The 13891-nt window shown below is 38.4% G+C and overlaps 1 protein-coding gene and 1 pseudogene across 5 annotated transcripts in view; one reads left to right on the top strand and one right to left on the bottom strand.

Annotated features, from left to right (window-relative positions):
• The window catches only part of SH3KBP1 (SH3 domain containing kinase binding protein 1), a 340208-nt gene that overhangs the window by 263323 nt on the left and 62994 nt on the right, over nucleotides 1-13891 (bottom strand). The gene's annotated exons all lie outside the window — the stretch shown is intronic.
• On the top strand, nucleotides 2918-3739 carry LOC309856773 (protein N-lysine methyltransferase METTL21D pseudogene; annotated as a pseudogene). The gene has a single exon. The product of its transcript is annotated as a protein N-lysine methyltransferase METTL21D pseudogene (transcript).

Here is a 13891-nt window from a genome sequence, read left to right as displayed (position 1 = left end):
GTCTTTTTGTCAAAAATCAGTAGGGCATATTTGTGTGAGACTGTTTCTGGGTTCTCTATTCTGTGTCACTGGCTTATGTGTCTGTCTCTACACCAATACCACACTGTCTTGATTGTTAGAGCTACTACACTAAGTCATAACATAGTCCTAGAAGTCCTGCTACCTTGCTCTTTTTCAAAATCATTTTAACTGTTCTAGGTCCTTTGATTTTCCATAAACATTTTAAAACAAGTGAAAAAAAACTTTACTGGGATTTTGATAGGAATTACCCTACTGATAGATTAATTTGGAGAAAATTAACATCTTCACCTTGTTGACTCTTCCAATTCACAAACACAGTATAACTTTATTATTTATTTAGATCTTCTTCAAATACTTTCATCAACTTTTTGTAGTTTCAGCACATATATCCTGTGTGTGTTTTGCTAGATTTATATCTAAGTAGCTCAATTATTTTAGGAGTGATTGTAAATGGAATTGTGCTTTTAATTTGGGTTTCCATATGTTCATTGCTAGGAAATAGAAAAATTAATTTTTTTAAAGATTTTATTTATTTATTTGACAGAGAGAAATCACAAGTAGATGGAGAAGCAGGCAGAGAGAGAGAGAGAGAGAAGCAGGTTCCCTGCTGAGCAGAGAGTCCAATGCGGGGCTCGATCCCAGGACCCTGAGATCATGACCTGAGCCGAAGGCAGTGGCCTAACCCACTGAGCCACCCAGGCACCCCGAAAAATTAATTTTTATGTGTTCATTTTTCTATCCTGTGACCTTGCTGAATTCACTTATTAGTTCCAGAAGTTATTTTGTATATTCTTGGGATGTTCTATGAGAGAATCATGTCATCTGCAAACAGGGACAGTTTTATTCTTCCTTTCCAATTCCTATGTCTTTTACTACTCTTCTCAGCATTGCACTGGCTGGGACTGCCAGTAGTGCGGTAACAGCAGATTATCCTCAGTTTATTCTCATCCTCAGGAAGAAAGCATTCAGCCCTTCACCATTTAGTATAATATTGATGTAGGGTTTTTGTTTTTTTGTAGATGCTATTTATTAAGCTAGGGAAATCCCCCTCAATTCCTACTTTGCTGAGAGTTTTTATCATGAATGGATGTTGAATTTTGTCACATGTTTTTTTCTGCATCAATTGATATGCTTATGTGATTTCTTTTCTCCTGTAGCTTGTTGATATGGTGGATTACATTAACTGATTTTCAAACACTGAAGCTGCCATCATACCTAGAATGAACCCCTCTTGCTCATGGTACATAGTTCATGTTGCTGGATTTGTTTTGCTAATACTTTGTTGTGGATTTTTCTGTTTCTGCTCTTAAGGGGAACTGGTCTGTAGTTACTTTTGTACTGTTGGTTTTGGTACCAAGGTTTTGGTACCAAGGTAATACTGGCCCTAAAATGAATTAAGAGGCATTCCCTCCTCTTCTATTTTCTTGAAAAAATTATGTAGAATTGGCAAAATTAAACTACTGGGACTTCATCCAGATAAAAAGCTTTTGCACAGCAAAGGAAACAGTCAACAAAACCAAAAGACAATGAACAGAATGGGAGAAGATATTCATAAATGACACTACAAATAAAGGGCTAGTATCCAAAAATCTATAAAGAACTTAACAAACTCAATACCCAAAGAACAAATAATCCAATCAAGAAAGGAGCAGAAGACATGAATAGACATTTCTGCAAAGAAGACATCCAAACAGCCAACAGACACATGAAAAAGTGCTCAACATCAAATAATCCAATCAAAAAATGGGCAGAAAACATGAATAGACATTTCCGCAAAGACATCCAAACAGCCAACAGACAAATGAAAAAGTGCTCAACATCACTTGCCATCAGGGAAATACAAATCAAAACCACAATGAGATACTACCTCACACCAGTCAGAATGGTTAAAATTAACAAGTCAGGAAATGACAGATGTTGGCAAGGATGCAGAGAAAGGGGAACCCTCCTACACTGTTGGTGGGAATGCAAGCTGGTGCAGCCACTCTGGAAAACAGTATGGAGGTTCCTCAAAAAGTTAGAGCTACCCTACAACCCAGCAAGCACACTACTGGATATTTACCCCAAGATACAAATGTAGCAATACAAAGGGGCATCTGCACCCCAATGTTTATAGTAGCAATGTCCATAGAAGCCAAACTACAGAGAGAACCCAGATGTCCATCAACAGATGAATGTATAAAGAAGATGTGGTGTACACACACACACACACACACACACACACACACACACACAGAGGAATATTATGCGGCCATCAAAAAATGAAATCTTGCCATTTGCAACAATGTGGATGGAACTAGAGGGTATTATGCTAAGCAAAACAAGTCAATCAGAGAAAGACAATTATCATATGATCTCACTGATAGATGGAATTTGAGAAACAAGGCAGAGGATCATAGGGGAAGAGAGGAAAAAAATGAAACAAGATGAAACCCGAGAGGGAGACAAACCATAAGAGACTCTTAATCTCAGGAAACAAACTGAGGGTTGCCGGAAGGGAGGGGGGTTGGAAAGATGGGGGGGCTGGGTGATGGACATTGGGGAGGTATGTGCTATGGTGAGTGCTGTGAATTGTGTAAGACTGATGAATCACAGACTGGTATCCCTGAAACAAATAATACATTACATGTTAATAAAAATAAATGAATTAAAAATTTTTTAAAAAATGAACTAACAGGGGCGCCTGGGTGGCTCAGTGGGTTAAAGCCTCTGCCTTTGGCTCAGGTCATGATCCCAGGGTCCTGGGATCGAGCCCCGCATCGGACTCTCTGCTCAGCAGGGAGCCTCCTTCCCTTCCTCTCTCTGCCTGCCTCTCTGCCTACTTGTGATATCTGTCTGTCAAATAAATAAAATATTGAAAAAATTTTAAAAAATGAACTAACATACTCTCACCATACAATCCAGCAACCAGCCTCCTTGGCATTTACTCAAAGTAGTTGAAAACTTATAGTCACACAAAATCCTGTACACGCACACAGATGTTTATAGCAGCTTTATTCGGAACTGCCAAAACTTGGAAGCAAACAACAGGTCCTCCAGTAAGCGAATGGATAAATAGTCTGTGGCACAGGCAGATAAGGGAATATTAAGTGCTAAAAAGCAATGAGTTCTCAAGCCACCAAAGAGAAATGGAGGGATCTTGGTGCAGTAATGGCGGCTACTGTGGAGTCCTCTGTGGAGGACCCAAGACAGAACTTTGTTCAAGTTTTGGAAAAGCAAGGATGGCACTACTATGGCTCCTTTGGAAAAGGAGCACTATGGCTACAGCGGTGTGGGCCGTGTTGTTTGGGACGCTGCCATTGCCCATTCTAGAAATGCCTGGGGTTTTCTGGCGATGGGGCACACAGTCTGAGCCAGCAGTCAGGGCTGGAGCTGGGCTCCAGGACTGTGGCTGTGGGATTCATGGTTGCTACTCTCGGGGCTGATGTTGTGGTCACAGATCTGGAGGAATTGCAAGATTTGCTGAAGATAAATATTAATATGAACAAGCATCTTGTCACTAGTTCTGTTCAAGCCAAAGTTCTGAAATGGGGGGAAGAAACAGAAGACTTTCCTTCTCCGTCAGACTTCATACTGATGGCCAACAGCATATACTATGAAAGTCTTTGGAGCCATTGTTGAAAACTCCAAAAGGTCTTAGTGAATATGAGACTTGAATTATATGTTGTTATGAACAATGAACAAGGAGGAAAAAAATCCAGAAACTGAGAAAAAATAATTTGAGCTCTTGCAGCTAGACTTTGACTTTGAAAAAATTCCTTTAGAGAAACATGATGAAGAATATTAAACCGAAGATATTCATATTTTATACATCAGAATGAAAAAATCAAAATCTCCATTGTGAAATCTTTAGTCATCTTATCCATGCCTCTAACAACCTGGGTGAGCTTAAGATGTGAATGGAGCATGTAAATACAGCAGGGAAAGATTGCGTTCACAGATTTTTCCAGCATGTCCAAAGTGATTTGATATATAACTGACAACCACCATGGGCTACCTGCAATTTGAAAAATGATTACTGCCTGCCTGCCAATGGGCCTGAAATCCAACTTAGTTCATTTGTAGCTCAGCATCAAGCTCTGTTTAAAAGAAAATTGTGTATCAGTCACTCCTCAAATGAAAATAGGGGTTGAGGTTTGCCTAAATTCTGCCAGAAATAAACAGTGAGGAGGCATGGTTGGTGTGGCATTATTGTCAGGAAAGTAGAGATGAATTGATCCAATTTCTAAACAGAGACATCTATTACTATGTAATTCTGTTTAAGTTGCAACTAGTAAAATTTAGTTGTCTTCAAGATCAATAAATCTTAAAAGTTGGTTTTTATTTTAATATAACTATGCAGTAGTTTTCATCATGTATATTTTCTACTTCATTGCTATTATTAGGATCGCTTTATTCTTTAAATGTTCTTTTTTAAAAACCCGAAAATACTGTTTTTTATTCTTCTATTAGCCAAAGATTTAGTCTTTTCCTCCAACATACATGTCTATGTGAGTTAGATAGTAAATTATACTGTAATGAGTTGGTAGGAATGAAAGTAAGAAATCAGGAGGGGGAAAAGGTATCTTTACAAACTCTTCCATTTGAGAATGGAGCAAGAATAAAAATCCATTTTCAGGCTTGTGCGGTTATGTGGCTCTTATACTTTTCTTTGCATACATCTTCCAGGAAATGGCTAAAATCACCAGGGTTTATATGAAGCTGAGAAATGTTTTTAAGTAACTACAAATGTGGTTCTCTATATATTGACCAAGTGATTTTCATTCTATGTATTCTCTGTTTTATGTTATAATGATAGTCATCCGCTCACAGACTGATCTATCAAGGACTTGAGTTACAGCAGTTGTGAAGAGTAATACTAACTGGACAGAATTTTGGATAAAGCTCCAGTTGTAGGCATTTCTGCTAGGTGGCACATTTTATGTATTAAAATAAACATTGTTTTGGGGGGGAAAAAAAAGAAGAAATTGAGAGATCTTAAGTGCATACTGCTAAGTGAAAAAAAGCCAATCTGAAAAGGCTGTGTACCATGTGATTTCCAACTGTAAGACAAACTGTGGGGACAGTAAAAAAATCAGTTTCAGGGTTTGGAGGGAGGGATGAATAGGCAGAACACAGAATTCTTAGGGCAGTGAAACCACTCCGTATGCTACTACAGAAGTAGATACATGTCATTATACATTTGTCAAAACCCACAGAATGTGAAATGTGGACTTTAGCTGATTATGATGTGTCAGGAGAGGCTCATCTTCTGTACAAAATGGCCCACTCCGGTGGGGGACATAGATGCCAGGGGAGGCTGTGCTGGTGTGTGGAGAGGGGGCTTATGGGAACTCTGTACGTTCTGCTCAGTTTTGCTGTGGACATAAAACTACTCTGAAAAACAAAATCTATTAAAAATTGAAATAAAAAAGACAGATTTGAAACAAGAAAAAAAGATTATGTGAAATTGGTGCTAATTCTTTAAATATTTAGTAGAAATCTCTAGGAAAACCCTCCAGGTTTGGAGATTTCTTTCTTGGAAGCTTTTAAATTATGAATCCAATTTCGGTAAAAGTTACAGGACTAGTGAAATTATCCATCTATTTTATCTTGAGTGAGTTTTGGTAGTTTGTGATTGCTCAAAGAATCCATCCATTTCATCTAAATTGTCAAATGTATGTACATAGACCTGTTTGTAATATTCTCTTATGATCCTTTTAATGACTAGAAGATCTGTGGTAATAGCCCCTGTTTTATTCCTACCATTGTAATTTGTGTCTTCTTTTTTATCTTTGTCAGTCTTCTTATAGGTTTATCCATTTTACTATCTTTCCAAATAGCTGGTTTCTTCATTTATTTTCTCTGCTGCTTTTCTGTTTTCAACTTCAGTGATTCCAGTTTTTCATTACTTACTTTCTTCTGCTTTTTTCTTTTTTCTTTTTTTTTTCTAATTTCTTAAAGTGGTAGCTTAGGTTATTGATTTCAGAACTTTCCTCCATTATTTTTTTTAAGATTTCATTTATTTATTTGAGAGAAACCGAGAGAGTACAAGTTGGGGAGAGGGGCGGAGGAAGAAGGAGAAGCAGACTCCCTGCTCAGCAGGGAGCCTGAGGCGGGCTCAGTCCCAGGACCCCGAGATCAGGACCTGAGCTAAAGGCACACACTTAACCAACTGAGCCACCAAGGCACCCAGGACTTTCCTCCATTTCTGATGAGAAAATTAAGTTCTATAAATTTTCCTCTCAGCACTGCTTTAGCTATGTCCCACAAACTGTGATATGTTCTGTTTTCATCTTCATTCAGTTTGATATATTTGTTAAATTTTCTTTGAGACTTCCTCTTCAACTCATGAATTATTCAGAAGAGTGTTATTTGATTTCTAAGTGTTCGGGGATTTTTCTGTTATCTTTATGTTATGTGACTGATTTCTAGTTTGATTACATCATAGTCAAACAACATAATCTGTATTTCCATTCCTTTAAATATATTGAGGTTAGTGTTATGACCCAGAGTATGGTCTAACTTGGTGAATGTTTCATGCATATTGATGAGGATGTGTTTTATGCTATTTCTGGGTAGAGTGGTCTATAAATGTCCACTAGAATTTCTTGGTTGATGATGTTGTTCAGTTCTTCCATATCCTCACTGATATTCTATTTAGTAGTTCTTTCAAATGCTGAGAGAGCAATGCTGAAGCTCCCAATTATAATTGCTCCATTCTAAGTTTTTCTTCATGTATTTTGCAGCTCTATTGTTTAATGCGTATGTATTAGGATTGCTGCTTTATTGGTGGAATGACAATGTTATCATTTGTCCTTCTCTCAGTAGTTTTCTTTACTCTTTAGTCTACCTTATCTGATATTATAAACAGCCACTCCCACTTTTTTAAAAAATTAATGTTTTTATGGTATATCTTTTTTCACCCTTTTACTTTTTACTTTTAACACATCTATATCAATACATTTGAAATGAGTATCCTGTAGTCAGCACATGGTTGAGTCACATTTTTTTACCCATTCTGTCATCTCTGTCTTTCAATTGGTGTATTCAGACCATTTATGCTTAAAGTAGTTATGGATACGTCAGGGCTTAAGTCTGCCTTTGTATTATTTGTTTTCTCTTTATTTTCTATTTATCATTCTTCTTTTTCCTTTTTCTTGCCTTCCTGTGAGTTACTTATTTTTAAATTTTTTTATCATGTTGTGTTCGTCACCATAAAGTACATGATTAGTTTTTTTTTTTTTAAGATTTTATTTATTTATTTGACAGAGAGAAATCACAAGTAGATGGAGAGGCAGGCAGAGAGAGAGAGGGAAGCAGGCTCCCTGCTGAGCAGAGAGCCCGATGCGGGACTCGATCCCAGGACCCCGAGATCATGACCTGAGCCGAAGGCAGCGGCTTAACCCACTGAGCCACCCAGGTGCCCCCAACATGATTAGTTTTTGATGTGGTGTTCCATGATTCATAGTTTGCATGTAACACCTAGTGCTCCATGCAATACATGCCCTCCTTAATACCCATCAACGGGCTCACCCGTTTGTTGAACCCTCCCCCGAAACCCACAGTTTGTTTCTTGGAGTCCACAGTCTCTCATGGCTCCTCTCCCCCTCTGATTTTCCCCTTCATTTTTCCCTTCCTTCTCCTAATGTCTTCCATGCTATTCCTTATGTTCCACAAATAAGTGAAACTATAAGATAATTGTCTTTCTCTGCTTGACTTATTTTGCTTAACATAACCTCCTCCAGTTCCATCCATGTTGATGCAAATGATTGGTATTCATCCTTTCTGATAGCTAAGTAATATTCCATTGTATATATAAACCACATCTTCTTTATCCATTCTTTCTATTAAAGGGCATCTCGGCTCCTTCCACAGATGGGCTACTGTGGACATTGCTGCTTTGAACATTGGGGTGCATATGGCCCTTCTTTTCACTACATCTATATCTTTGGGGTAAATACCCAGTAGTGAAGTTGCTGGGCCATAGAGTAGCTTTATTTTTAACTTCCTGAGGAACCTCCACACCGTTTTCCAAAGTGGCTGCACCAACTTGCATTCCCACCAACAGTATAAGAGGGTTCCCCTTTCTCCACATCCTCTCCAACACATGTTGTTTACTGTCTTGTTAATTTTGGCCATTCTAACTGGTGTAAGGTGGTATCTCAGTGTGGTTTTGATTTGAATTTCCCTGACGGCTAATGATAGTGCACATTTTTTTTCTCAATTTATTTATTTTCAGAAAAACAGTATTCATTATTTTTCACCACATCCAGTGCTCCATGCAATCCGTGCCCTCTATAATACCCACCACCTGGTACCCCAACTTCCTACCCCCCCATTGGTGCACATTTTTATCATGTGTTTGTTAGCCATTTGTACGTCTTCTTTGGAGAAGAGTCTGTTCATGTCTTCTGACCATTTTTGGACTTGATTATCTGTTTTTTGGGTGTTGAGTATGAGAAGTTCTTTGTAGATCTCAGATACCAGCCCTTTGTCTGTAGTGGCATTTGCAAATATCTTCTCCCATTCTGTGGGTTGCCTTTTTGTTTTGTAGACTATTCCTTTGCTGTGCATAAGTATTTTTTTTTAATCTTGATGAAGTCCCAAAAGTTCATTTTTTTTAAATTTCTTTTCAGCATAACAGAATTCATTGTCTATGTACCACACCCAGTGCTCCATGCAATATGTTCCCTCCATAATACCCACCACCTGGCTCCCCCAACCTCCCACCCCCACCCCTTCAAAACCCTCAGACTGTTTTTCAGAGTCTATAGTCTCTCATGGTTCATCTCCCCTTCCAATTTCCCTCAACTCCCTTCTTCTCTCCAACTCCCTATGTCCTCCATGTTATTTGTTATGCTCCACAAATAAGTGAAACCATATGATAATTGACTCTCTCAGCTTGATTTATTTCACTCATCATAATCTCCTCCAGTCCCGTCCATGTTGATACAAAAGTTGGGTATTCATCCTTTCTGATGGAGGCATAATACTCCATAGTGTATTTGGTCTGAAAGTTCATTTTCACTTTTGTTTCCCTTGCCTTTGGAGATGTGTCTTGAAAGAAGTTGCTGTGATTGATGTTGAAAAGGTTACTGCCTATGTTCTCCTCTAGGATTTTGATAAATTCCTGTCTCACATTGATTTCTTTCATCCATTTAGAGTTCATCTTTGTGTATGGTGTAAGAGAACGGTCAAGGTTCATTCTTCTGTATATAGCTGTTCAATTTTTCCAGCACTATTTATTGAAGATACTTTTTTTCATTGGATGTTTTTCCTGATTTGTCAAAGATTAGTTGACCATAGAGTTGAAGGTCCATAGCTGGGCTCACTATTCTGTTCCACTGATCTATGTGTCTGTTTTTATGCCAGTACTGTACTATCTTGGTGATCACAGCTTTGTAATATAGCTTGAAACCAGGCAACATGATGCCCCAGCTTTGTTTTTCTTTTTCAACATTTCCTTGGCAATTTGGGGTCTTTTCTGGTTCCATGTAAATTTTAGGATTGTTTGTTCCAGCACTTTGAAAAATGCCATTGGTATTTTCATTGGGATTGTATTGAAAGTATAGATTGCTCTGGGCAGCATAGACATTTTATAATAATGTTTATTCTTCTGATCCATGAGCATGGAACATTCTTCTATCTTTTTGTGTCTTCAACTTCTTTCATAAGTATTCTGTAGTTTCTAGAGGATAGATCCTTCACCTCTTTGGTTAGATTTGTTATTCCAAGGTATCTTATGGTTTTTGGTGCTACTATAAATGGAATCGATTCCCTAATTTCTTTCTGCAGTTACATTGTTAGTGTATAGGAAAGCAACTGATTTCTCTGCATTGATTTTGTATCCTGCCACATTACTGAATCGCTGTATGAGTTCTAGTAATTTGGGGGTAGAGTCTTTTGGGTTTTCCACATAAAGTATCATGTAATCGGTGAAGAGAGAGAGTTTGACTTCTTCTTTACCAATTTGAATACCTTTTATTTCTTTTCATTGTCTGATCACTGTTGTTAGGACTTCTAGTACTATGTTGAATAATAGTGCAAGGGTGGGCATCCTTGTTGTGTTCCTGATCTTAAGGGGAAGGTCTCAGCTCTTCCCTATTGAGAATAGTATTTGCTGTGGGCTTTTCATAGATGGCTTTTATGAAATTGAGGAATGTTCCCTCTATCCCTACAATCTGAAGAGTTTTATTCAGAAAATAATGCTGTATTTTGTCAAATGCTTTTTCTGCATCAATTGAGAGGACCATATGGTTCTTGTCTCTTCTCTTAGTAATGTATTCTATCACATTGATTCATTTGTGAATGTTGAACCACCCTTGCATCCCAGAAATCCCACCTGGTCATGATGGATAATCCTTTTACTGTACTGCTGGATCCTATTTCTTAAAGTTCCATTTTGATTTACCCATAGTCTTTAAGTATATGTCACTGTATAATTTTTAATATTTTTATTAATATTATATATTATAACTATTATATATAAAATATTATTTAATATGTTGTTATTATATATATATGCAACTTATCACAGCCAGTGGTATCACTGCTTTCCTATTTGACATGCTGTACAGAAACCTCACTTCCATTGAGGTCCCTTTATACCATCCCCACTTTTTTTTTTTCGTTTCTCTTTTTTGTTTTTTTTAATACCCTGTCTCCTTTTTAAATATAATTTTCCCATATATTATCTCTACACATATTGAACACCACACCGAATGATATTATAACATATGTTTTCAACCATCAAACATAATTTTAAAAGCTAATGAGGATAAAGACAGCCTATTATACATACCCCTATTTTTACCCATCCACTGTTTTTTCCCCCTTTTCTGAAGTTCCAAGCTTCCTTCTGTTATCATTTCCTTTTCTGTTTAGAGAACTTTTTTTGGCCATTATTTAGGAGAAGGTTTGGTATTGACAAATTCTCTTTGTTTTCCTTCAGCTGAGAAGATTTCTATTTTCTCTTCATTTCTGAAGAATATTTTCACCAGATACAGAATTCAGAGTTGACTGTTCTTTTTTTTCCAGTACTTCCTCCTGGATTCCCTGATTTCATACGAGAAATCCACTGTCATTGATATCATTCTTCTCCTACAGGAAATGTGTTGTCTCTCACTGCTTTTCCTTTGTCTTAGCCTTCAGAGTTTTGATTATGATGTGTTTTGCAATAGATTTCCTTGGGTTTATCCTGTTTGGGTTTTGCTCAGTTCAAAAGGTATAAACCTGGAGGTTTATACCTTTTGCCCAGTTTAGGGAGTTTTCAGCCATTATTTCTTTGAATACCTTTTATTTCCATATGTTTTTTTCTTCTCCGACTAGGACTCCACTGACACAAATATTAGACCTATGTTATTGTACTACAGGTCTCTAAGGCTCTGTTCATTTCTTTTTCCAGACTATTTTCTATGTGTTGCTCAGACTGGGTAAATTTTATTGATCTGTTTTCAATTTTACCGATTCTTTCCTCTGTCATCTTTAATCTATTATTAAGCTAACCAGTAAACTTTTTAATATGGCAGTTTTATTTTTCAGTTCTGTAACTTCCATGTTTTAAGTATCTCCAATTTATTTGCTGAGATTTTTTCATTTTTTGTTCAAGAGTGTTTGTCATTGTTCATTAAGGCATTTTTTTATGATTTCTGCTTTAAAATATTTGTCAGATAATTACAGCAGCTGAGTCTTCCCAGTGTTGGTGTCTGTTGATTGCCTTTTCATTGCAGGTGTGGTTTTCCTGATAGGACAAGTGACTTTTTATTGTATCCTAGGCATTTGGTGTATTATGTTACAAGAATGGGGATCCTATTGAGATGAAGCACACACATCCTGAGCTACTTCTGTGCGTTGTCATGCCAATAACAGCTCAGTCTCCAGAGCCCTTCTACAGCTATTCATTTGTGTTACCTAGAGGTCACGCTGAAAACTGGGTGGTATCCCACACTGGAGTTTCTAGTCTCAAACTTTTTGACATGTTAATTCTAGTCAGATACCTGTTTTCCTATGACTTCCTATATGGGTGTATGGGTTTATTACATCCCTTTCTCCAGCTCCCTCCTCTCCAAGATCTTCCCCACTCTAGTAGGGAGGGTGATGGGAGAGAGGCTGCTGAGCTGGTGGGGGGTAGGGGAGACAAAAGTCCAGACTCCCAATTTCATCTCCACCGACACTGCAATGGTCACCTGGTGCCACCCCGTAGAATACAAAATTCCAGATTCCCCACTCACTCTCCACTGACAACTTGCCAGTAGGGAAGAGGAGAACTGCCGCAAGCCACTTGCTCTCTGTAATTTTTTTTATATTTTATTTATTTATTTGTCAGAGAAAGAGAGAGAGAGAGAGCACAAGCAGGGGAAGTGGCAGGCAGAGGGAGAAGCAGGCTCCCTGCTGAGCAAGGAGCCTGATGCGGGACACTGGGATCATGACCTGCAGACACTTAACCAACTGAGCCACACAGGCGTCCCTGCTACCTATATTTTAAGCCACACACTTACTGGTTTAAAACAACACCCATCTGTTAGCTCACGTTTCTGCAGGTGGCAAGTCCAGACAAGCTCAACGGGATTCTCTGCTCAGCATCTCACGAGGCTGATATCAAGATGTCAACCAAGCCAGACTCTTATCTAGAGACTTGGAAGAATAATCCACTTCTGGACTCACTCAAAATGTTGGCAAAATCCAACTGCTTTCAGCAGGAGGTCTGAGGTCTCTGTCTCCTTGCTGGCTGCCAGCCAACGTCTGCTTTCTGCTCCAGAAAAGTTGTCCGTATTCCATCTCATGTAACTCCTCCATCTTCAAAGCAGCAAGTCCTCCTCAAGCTCTGTAATTCTATGACTTCTTCTGCCATGAGGCAGAGAAAGTTCTTTGCTTTTAAGCGCTCATGTAATAAGGTTAGGCCCACCAGGATCCCTCCTTTCTTAAAAGTCAACTGAGCCATAGAACATAACACAATCACTGGAATGATAGCACATCACATTCATAGGCCCTGGGTATTTGGGAGTAGAATCTTGGAGACCATTTCTAGAAATTCTGTCCACCTCATTACCACTGGGTAGAGGGCAAAATGGAGCTCATTATTTAGTCCAGAGGTTCTGCAATTAGAATGTATTCATTCTAATAGACTTGAATTGAGCAATATGTTTACATATTGTTATGTCATTTATATATTTGGGGTAAACTTTTCAAATGTATTACTACAGGTCACAGGGTTCTGACCCATGAGCTTGAGAAAAGATATTAGATCAAAAAGGATGATGTTGACTATCCGTACCATTGTACAAAAGGAGTGCCCAAGCTTTATCAAGCAACACAATCAGCTGAAATTTTAAAAATATCCTAAGGCCCCATCCCACCTCCCTCCCCAACAGCAAAATTCTGACATTAGAGTTCATCTGGAGCAGGGCCAGGCTGGAGACCCACTGGCAAGGAGTTCCCTGTGGGACTCCACATATCACAAGTGTAAATACCCCATAATGATCACAGCAATATCCTAGATGGTTCAGATTTTGATGTGCTAGGAAGCTAGGGGGTTGAAACACATGATTTCAAAGTCCCTTTCTAAGCTCAGATTCAATAATCCTATCATTGAGAAAATAAGATTAATCACCAAGATCAGCGGGGTCAGGGGACTGCTCTCCCAGAGTCACAAGACATCCCCCCACATTCTTCCTGCACTGCGACAGTGACTAAGTCTGAGGAATCTGCTCAGTGGTGTGGGCTCTCACCGGTGACACACTTGTCCACAATGACTCCAGACCCTTCTTTGAGTAACATTTCTAACAATAGCATTTAACAGCTTCTAGCTGTTAGGTTTTTGTCTTCTAAAAGAAAACTATGTATTTAAATTTTAAAGAATAAGTTGAGCAGGAATGGGTTGCTTTCAAGG

Source organism: Mustela nivalis (assembly GCF_964662115.1).
Source record: "Mustela nivalis genome assembly, chromosome: X".
In the NCBI taxonomy this organism is placed as follows: Eukaryota; Metazoa; Chordata; class Mammalia; order Carnivora; family Mustelidae; genus Mustela; species Mustela nivalis.
This window is presented reverse-complemented; position numbering and strand designations above follow the sequence as displayed.